Here is an 8,525-nt window from a genome sequence, read left to right on the forward strand (position 1 = left end):
AAATAAAAGTACTCAAAAGTGCCTGGCACATGAGTCACATTATATAAATGTTTTTATTATTAATGATGGGTGGTATTCATATTCAAAAGTAGACTTTAAAGCAGCCAACCACATTTTAAAAAATGCTGCTTGTACAATATCAGGCTCTTGAATGAATTTATTTTATCAGGGGGAAAATTGGGTAGTTACATATTTTGAATACTTATTTTTTTCCAATTACATGCAAAGATAGTTCAACATTCATTTTTTTGCAGACTTTTGAGTTCCACATTTTTCTTTCCTCCCCACTCCCCATGACAGTATATATACAAATATATATTATATATTTGATATAATGTAATTACTTTATCTTGAAATAAATTGATTCTGGACTAGTAGGAACAGCTGCTGGATAATTCCTGGATCAGTTCATCTAATCACAGTTCACCAAAATATAAGTATTATCTACTACCTTAGGGGTTTTTTAGTAAAGCTGTCTCTTGTATTATATGCATATGTAATATGTAATAATACCTGTTCAATTCCAAAAGCATTTGGAAAGCTTTGGAAAACTCCTATTTCACCTAGGTTATCTTGTTTTTTAAGTTTTAGGTTTAGAAACATACCCTGCATTCTAAGTTGCCAATAAAATGGACATTTGAATTGCTGTAGTGACTTTTTTTTAAAAATAGAAATTTCAATTCCATTGCAACCTTTAAGCACTTAGTGAAACAACAGTCTTTGTTCATGGAAATTGCTAATTTTTATAAGAAGGTTTCTCTTTAACTATGTATCTTTAAGTAGGTTTGTCAAGTGCCGTATCTATTTTTTTAAAGTCCATTTACCATCAGTGGTTGCAGCAAAAACAGGGTAAATGGGGGGGGGGGCAAAAAAAGTCTAGCTTATTTTGGAATCAATGCATCAATTCCAGCTTAGTATAAACTACTACAACTTTCTTGCCGTCATCTGTTTGTTTTCTATATAGTCATCCAGAGAAACATCATAGATTCTATGGGTAAATTGATTATCTTTTTAATGCTCGGCTTCCAAAACAGGGAAGGAGGTTCTTATATTATGGATTTGCTCTATTTAGAGACTTTCAAACCAGTGACTAGTACATTAAACCATTGCACCAGAAAAAGTCTTTTTCTGATGCAGTTACAAACATCCAAGAACTTTGGAGCATTTAAATTCATTTTGCACTCCCTTGGCAACTTTTGGGGTTAAGTCCATAGTCTGATTTATGTTTCAAGTGGAAAAGTAACTGCTTCACTAAAATATTAAAATTTTATCTTCAAGCATACTTCAGCTATCACTGTTAATTGTAACTCCCTCAACCAGTTTATGTGCATGTCATTTTGTAAAGGAGAAAGTAGCAAAGGGGGTAAAAGCTGCTTTTAGCAATGTCAATGTGATATCTTGAACAAAGTGCTTCCTGCTACTTGCATGGGGGTTGACAATTTATTTTTATGGAGTGTCACAGAAAGTTCATTTGTTAAACCACTTCTGAACTGAAGTATGTATGTAGCAGATCAGCTAAAATTATCCTTGTATATTTAGATGTGTGTGAAATATATCTACAACTGTTAGTGAAAGTTATTTTACTATAATGGAGAAAAGCAATATTACTGCATCTTGGCACTATAGTTAATAAATGTATACAACTTGTTTGCCTATGTTCACCTTTTGCATGCCTCTGTCCATAGTGCTAAATTTTCCTGTGTATTTTTACTTGCATTGTAAATTCTTAATCAACCTGTCTTGTTAGGTTGTATAAGATGTTCATGTTTAACAAAACACCTGACATCAATCTTGTAATTGCTATGTGATCAGTAAGGTTCCTGTAAGATATTGTTGCTTTTTTAATTCACTACAGTGTGGATAGGGATGAATTATATCCCAAATTTAAAAAAAAACACATTTCTTCCATCACAAAACAATGAGATTCTGGAGCTTATTACAATTTACATTTTGCCTTACTGCTATATTGACACACATACTTCACATTTAACACTTTTTAATTTCCATTAGTATTTTACTACATGAGCAAACTCACAAGCTTGTAACATATACATTCAATAGTCATCTTTGTTCTAAGAGTACCCAACATCTGGCTTAAAATAAAACAATTTTAACCTTTGTTCTCATTACAATGACTCAAACATCCTTAACCAAAATGATTTTTTCCCAAATATTCCCATATTTTACTTTTCTTGGTATACTTATCTAAGTCACATTCCTTTCTTTAAAGTAGAATTTGAAACTGTAATTATCCTAAGAATTTCCCATTCTTCTCCTTACCTAAATATCCCCTCTAACACAAAAACTAAGGAAACTTAATTCCTATCTTAGCATGTAGCTGATAGCAGGTGTCAGAGCCAGACACCTAACCTATCTCTGGCTATTAGATCCAATTCACCTAAAACTTTTTCTAGTTTGCTTAGTAACTAACTATAAGATCCAGGACATTAAAGGAAAATTCCTTACAGATATAAATATTGAATGTCAGTGTCTAGGCAGGTCACATAGGTAAGTCAAATGTCTTGGGACAGATTTATTCTTCCAGATGAGATATTATCCAAATGTCACTTTGGGGAAATCAAGTCAAAGGGGTCCAACCTCAGCCATACTGAGAAGCTGCCCCTTCGGCTACCCATCCCTGTCACCTGACGTCCTTGTCTTCCTTGGCTCCAAGAACGTAACATTTACCCAGTAGCATTTCTTTTTGTTTGGTATCTGACATAAGAGAAAATTAAAAGTCCCTCGATCTAAAATGGTTGTTTTACCTAGTTAGAACTTCCAGTGAATACAATTCACTACATTCCAGTTATAATCTTAATGGAGTCCCAATCAATGAAATCCCTACCTAAAGCTCTGAGTATCCTTTCTGGGTCTTTGCCTAAAACCTGGTATTCTAACTATGACTGGCCCTGCAGGCCTGTGTCCTACCTCTTACCAGAGACATCCCTTTGTCTGAAATCATATCTACTCTATTTGTAAATATAAAGATGGCATATCAGATTCCCCTAGGCTAGAGAAACCTCCTTCTAGCCTGTTGTATCTTACAACAAATAAATGCCTCCTTTGTCCAGGAGATCCCATAGAGAAATCTCAAATTATTTTGTGTTTATCTTTCCTATATTATATAGTGCTTTTTCTTCAAAGCAAAAAAACCACTGCTTTGGAATGTACATATATAGATCCAAAATAGTCCCAATTCACATACATAGTTAGAAGCTTCTATACATAAACTTGTTTACCTAGTAGCCATCCTCAACATACAAATGGTTATTTTTCCCCAAGGCAATTGGGTTAAGTGACTTGTTCAAGGTCACACAGCTAAGCAATCACTAAGTATCTGAGGCCTAACCTGAACCCAGGTCTCCTGACTCCAAGGCCAGTGCTCTATCCACTGTGCCACCTAGCCACTCCTTAACATACAAATTACTTTTCAGAATTCTTTAAAACCATTAAAACATCTTAGGTAGCTTTAAATTTCCAACATGCGTTATTAATTTCATTATAACAGAACAGCAATAAGAGTAACAGAGTAACACACAAATTACTAGATTTTTTAATGCAGTTCTTCCATTATTACATTCATGAACCCACAGATCTATCCCAGAAAGGGTCATACTTTTTCATATTTCCCTTATTGCCCTTCAAAGCAATCACCTTAATCCAAGGCTTTAACAATACAGTATTTAAATAACATATTCACAATAGATAGCTAAATACTGCAAATATAATCTCCTCGAAGTTACAAAAGAATATCACATAACTGATAAAAAAAAAATCTTATTCATCAATAAGTTACCTTACAATAGGGCCCACAATTGCAATTTGTTCAGAGCCCCCCATCAGCTGTCTGCAATAAGAGAGAAGTCCACATTCTTGACTTCTTTAAAATTAAACATACATTGTTAATATACATTAAACACTAAGGTTCTTATTTAAACATCTCATTTCCTTTAGAAATAAGAGTAAAATGAATATCCCATGTTCTTTACATTTTTGTCTCTTTACCCAAATTCTCAGAATTCAATCTTATACATATGACACATTTAAAACCCCAATGTAATTACAATTCAACTAACTTCCAACAGTTTAATTTGATAAAAACTTTAGAGTACCTTATACAGAAAATCCAGCACTCACATTCTAAAAGCTCTATCCAAAATAAAAATACAATTGTTAGCATTATTCAACATTAAAACCAATTAAAATTTTTTTCCCAAAAGAAATCAGTAAACATCCCTGATAACCTAGGTATTTTTCTTCTTAGTTAACCCAGCACCACTTTTCTTTAACCCAAAGGTCTTACAGTAGAGTTTTAAAATCCCAAACTCCTTGCAAAAGTTACAATAGTGTTAAAATAGTTTAATCCCAGACTAATTTAACAATCTAGGTTATTTAATTCCTTCCATTCTGTGCAAATTTTGTCAGAATGTTACAACTCTAGTATCCCTCTTTTAAAACCCTCAGAGTGCTTTCCAAAACTCTAGTTCAGAAACTTTAAAAACAATGAGAGCTATCACTCAGGCCACATGGCCAGCAGATATTCATTAAATGTGATTTCCTTTCAATGAAGGAGTCTCTTAACCCCTGGATCTTAGATATTTTTTTTTCTTCTTTCCCAATCACATTTCCCACCTGTGGAGGGATCTCTTTCCCTTTAAGGGACCTTTGAACATTTATTTTACTAATTCTTCCTGAAGTAACTCTCTCTCTCTCTCTCTCAGTCCTTTTTCTAAAAGAGAGTGAGGGAAAAATATTCTAGCGCCACAGAATCATGGAAAGAAAAGGGAACATAAGCAGGGAAGAGGGAGCCCTTCTCATAATGGTAGAATAACAGGGTGAGTAGTTTGGCCTCCATAATCCATTCCTTTTTAATCAAAATAAAAATCCCTCTTTTAAGTGCTCAAGAGACAACCTAGGAGTGAGGAGGGAGGGATCACATTATCTATTGTAACACAGGCAGAAAGCAGGCTCAAGGGAAGAGCCAGAGAGAGTTGAATAAATACTGCCTAAAATTCCAAAACAAAATGAGGCTACCCAAGGAACTTTTTAGGGGAACTTGCTAACTCCTCCTTTCCCTGTTTAACAAATCACACAAGTAAATAGACATTCTAAACATAAAGATAGACAAGGCACGAACACAGATCATACAAAACGCAACAGAATTTTCCAAACTGAAAATTTCAAAACACAGGCCAATGGCAAATCCCTGATGTCTCAGGAATGCAGAGAGGGGAGATTTCAGCCTCTCTTCTGACAATCTACTTTTCTTTTATATTTTAGTCTTATTTACCTGATTTACTTCAGCGGGAAGGCTTAGGACAGGGTCCTTCCCATTTTAAATATTGACAGAGACCTCTCAGGATCAAGTGCCCTTAGATCCAAGTCTCTTATGCCCAAACCAGAAAGGGGTCACCTCCAACCTTCAGTCACCGAAATGGACCCTCCAGGAATCTAGTGCCCTCAGATTCCAAAGTCTAGGCTTGCTGTCTTTTGGGTCTCTGTGCACAGAAATTTAAAGACTGTTCTTTGTCCTCACTGACGTCAGGTTCTTGTGGTGGATTTGCTGTTCTCTTGCTACTGAATCTCTCTGCTTCGGGTCATTTGCACAGAGGGGAAACCAAGGCTTCCCAGAAAATGACAAACTGCCAGAATCTGTGGCAGCAGTGCTGTTTTGCCAAGACCTGAGAAGCCAAGGTCCCCAGTGGGCATGCTATCCCAAAAGAGCCCTCAAACTGTGTGGGACAAATGCCACTTAAATAAATTTTGGAGATCTCTCAAGGTATGAAGAGGAAACTTTATTCCTTTCTCAAGGAACCGGCCACAGTTAATTAAAGAGATTGAAGAAAAGCAAAAGGCCCAAGAATCACATTTATCCTGACTTGATTCCCACCCCCCCCCACTGACCCACCCTGTCAATGAGGAATGTGGTTTTACAATCTAGACTAGCAAACTAATCTAGGGAAAAGAGCGTAAAATTCAAACAGAAACCAGATTATCTCTTCAGCCCTAGGAATTGAATGATTCTCTGGACATCAATATTTAAACATTTTTGGGGGTTGATTTTGCTTTATTGTTGTTGCTGTTTTCTCCATAAGGGTCTTAGAATCTGCTCTTAAGAAAATATAGCCTTCTCATCTGTAGTTTTCATTCCAAAGTTTTTGGTGACTAAATTTAATTTAAATTAAATCTAACTTCATTTATATTGGAGTAAACTACCTTATCATTGTTTTGACTCTTGATTAGGAATAGAACTATCCTTTTTGCCACTCAGAGCAGCAAGATTAAGAGCAGTAGATAGAATTGAACCTGGAATCAGGAAGACCTGAGTTCAAATCCAGCTCAGACACTTACTAGCTATGTGACCCTGGGCAAGTCACTTCACCCTGTTTAACTTAATTTCCTCATCTGTAAAATGAGCTGGAGAAGGAAATGGTAAACCACTCCAGTATCTTTGCAAGAAAGACTCAAATGGGATCAGGAAGAGTAGGACAAGACTGAAAAACAAATCAGCAAGAAACAAATAAACAAACAATTCATTCCTAAAATGCAAAAGACTTAATCCTACTCAGTTTTTACCCCACTTCAGTCAGTCAAGATATGAAGGACTGGATCATTCTTCCTCAGGAGCTTGGGCAGAGGGAGCCCCTGGAGGTGGGGGAGTTGGGCTCTGCTGGGGGAGTTGGAGAGCAGAGGACTCAGTCTCTAAGGGAGAGAAGGGTATTTGACTTTGCAGTTTAGCTCTGTGAATGGTCCGGGTTCCAAGTCCAAATCCCCCTTGGGCACCCCACCACCACCAACTTGACTCACTGATACAACATTTTGTCCGGAATCTTGGCTTCTAGGCCTCCATGACTTGAACTCTGGGTCCAACGCAGATTTCACCCCAGAGAACAAGATCTACACAATCCCAACATCAGCAACCCTCAGCTTTTCCCCAGCATGTCACAACTCCTTTTCAGGAGGAGCCCTAGACAACTAGACCCCTGGAAGCAGGAAATAATCCCTGAATAAAAACTCCTGACTTTTGTCCCCAAATGACTTTTGGTGAGGGAGGATGATGATGTGGGAATACTAGGCAAAAATCAAATAGCTAAATTTTGTGCCTTTCTGTAGTAGACAACATAGGAGATGTGCTGGCTTTGCTATTTTAAGAAAAAAATATGTTTATATGATATTCCTTGGTACTCCTTCTGAGAAACAGTTCTGAGAAAAACTCTCCCTTATACCACACCTTGATTTGATAACAGCCATCTGTGTCCTCTGTCAGTCATCACTGGGAGGATCCATCACAGACTGGGAAACAGAGGCAGGAGCCCAAACGGAATAACAAACTGTTATCTCTTTTGTTTCCCAAAATGAGTCTGTGTTATCTCTGAATACATGAAAACAATCTTCTTCATTAGCCCTGCACCGACCCCCTAACACCTTCCCAGCATGTAGGTCATCCCCTGTAGCCCTATATAAATCCTAGCTTTTCCCCCCTGTTAGTTGCTTATCCTCTAGGGATAAAGCTTGCAAGCTATTGATGCAGAGAAAACTAGGCATGGGGGTGACTGATCAGTTGGACACAAACTCTTGTAAATCTTTTGTTTGCATAGTAAAAGAAATCTTCCTTGTCCTTCCATACCTGAGGGCCTGACCTTCAACTTGACTTGGATTGCATTATTTTTTGGTGGTGCAGCCAGGGAGCACAGGTCCTGAAAGACCACCCAAAAGAGACCCCTCCAAAGGCAAAATCTCCAGTGAGGGACTTGGGTCATTCCCAGATCACCACCTACTTCCATGGACTCTGGGAGAGAACTTAAGGAGAAGGAAGGAGGGGCTCAAGCCCCTTTTTGACCTTTCAGTCTCCTGTTGAACCCTGGCCAGCTGGCCTGGACAATTCAATCAGCCATCCACATGGTTGTCTCTTTTTTCTTTTCTTTCCTTTTTTCTTTTTCTTTTTTAAGTTTTTTTGCAAAGCAAATGGGGTTAAGTGGCTTGCCCGAGGCCACACAGCTAGGTAATTATTAAGTGTCTGAGGTCAGATTTGAACTCAGGTACTCCTGACTCCAGGGCCAGTGCTCTATCCACTTCGCCACTTAGCCACACGTGGTCTTCTCTTAAACTCCCTAACTTTTCTATTACTTTCTTAATATGCTGTAACTTCCTTTAATAAATCTCTATTTTCTTTCCAAAACCTGCATTCCTGAGTCTGAGGCACGATTCTTCACGAGGTAGAACCGAACCCAAGAAACAAATCAGCAGCTACACTATAACCTTGTATCTGTGTATTAAAATTTATCTGTCTCTATAATTCTAAGTAGTAAGTCTTTGGGAAATTCCTTCACTTTTCAACCCTAGATCACCCAGAGAGTATCAAAATTTATCATTTAATGGGATCTGTTCATATGCAAGGCAAGTCTCCTACATAGGAAACAATAAAACATTGTTTACTCTCCCCCAAATAGGAGACCTTTTAGAATTGCTTAAGGTTTTTTCCTCTCCTAATAAAATTTCTTGATTCTTTAACCTGGGAATATTAC

The sequence above is a fragment of the Macrotis lagotis genome, chromosome X (genome assembly GCF_037893015.1).
Source record: "Macrotis lagotis isolate mMagLag1 chromosome X, bilby.v1.9.chrom.fasta, whole genome shotgun sequence".
NCBI lineage: Eukaryota > Metazoa > Chordata > Mammalia > Peramelemorphia > Peramelidae > Macrotis > Macrotis lagotis.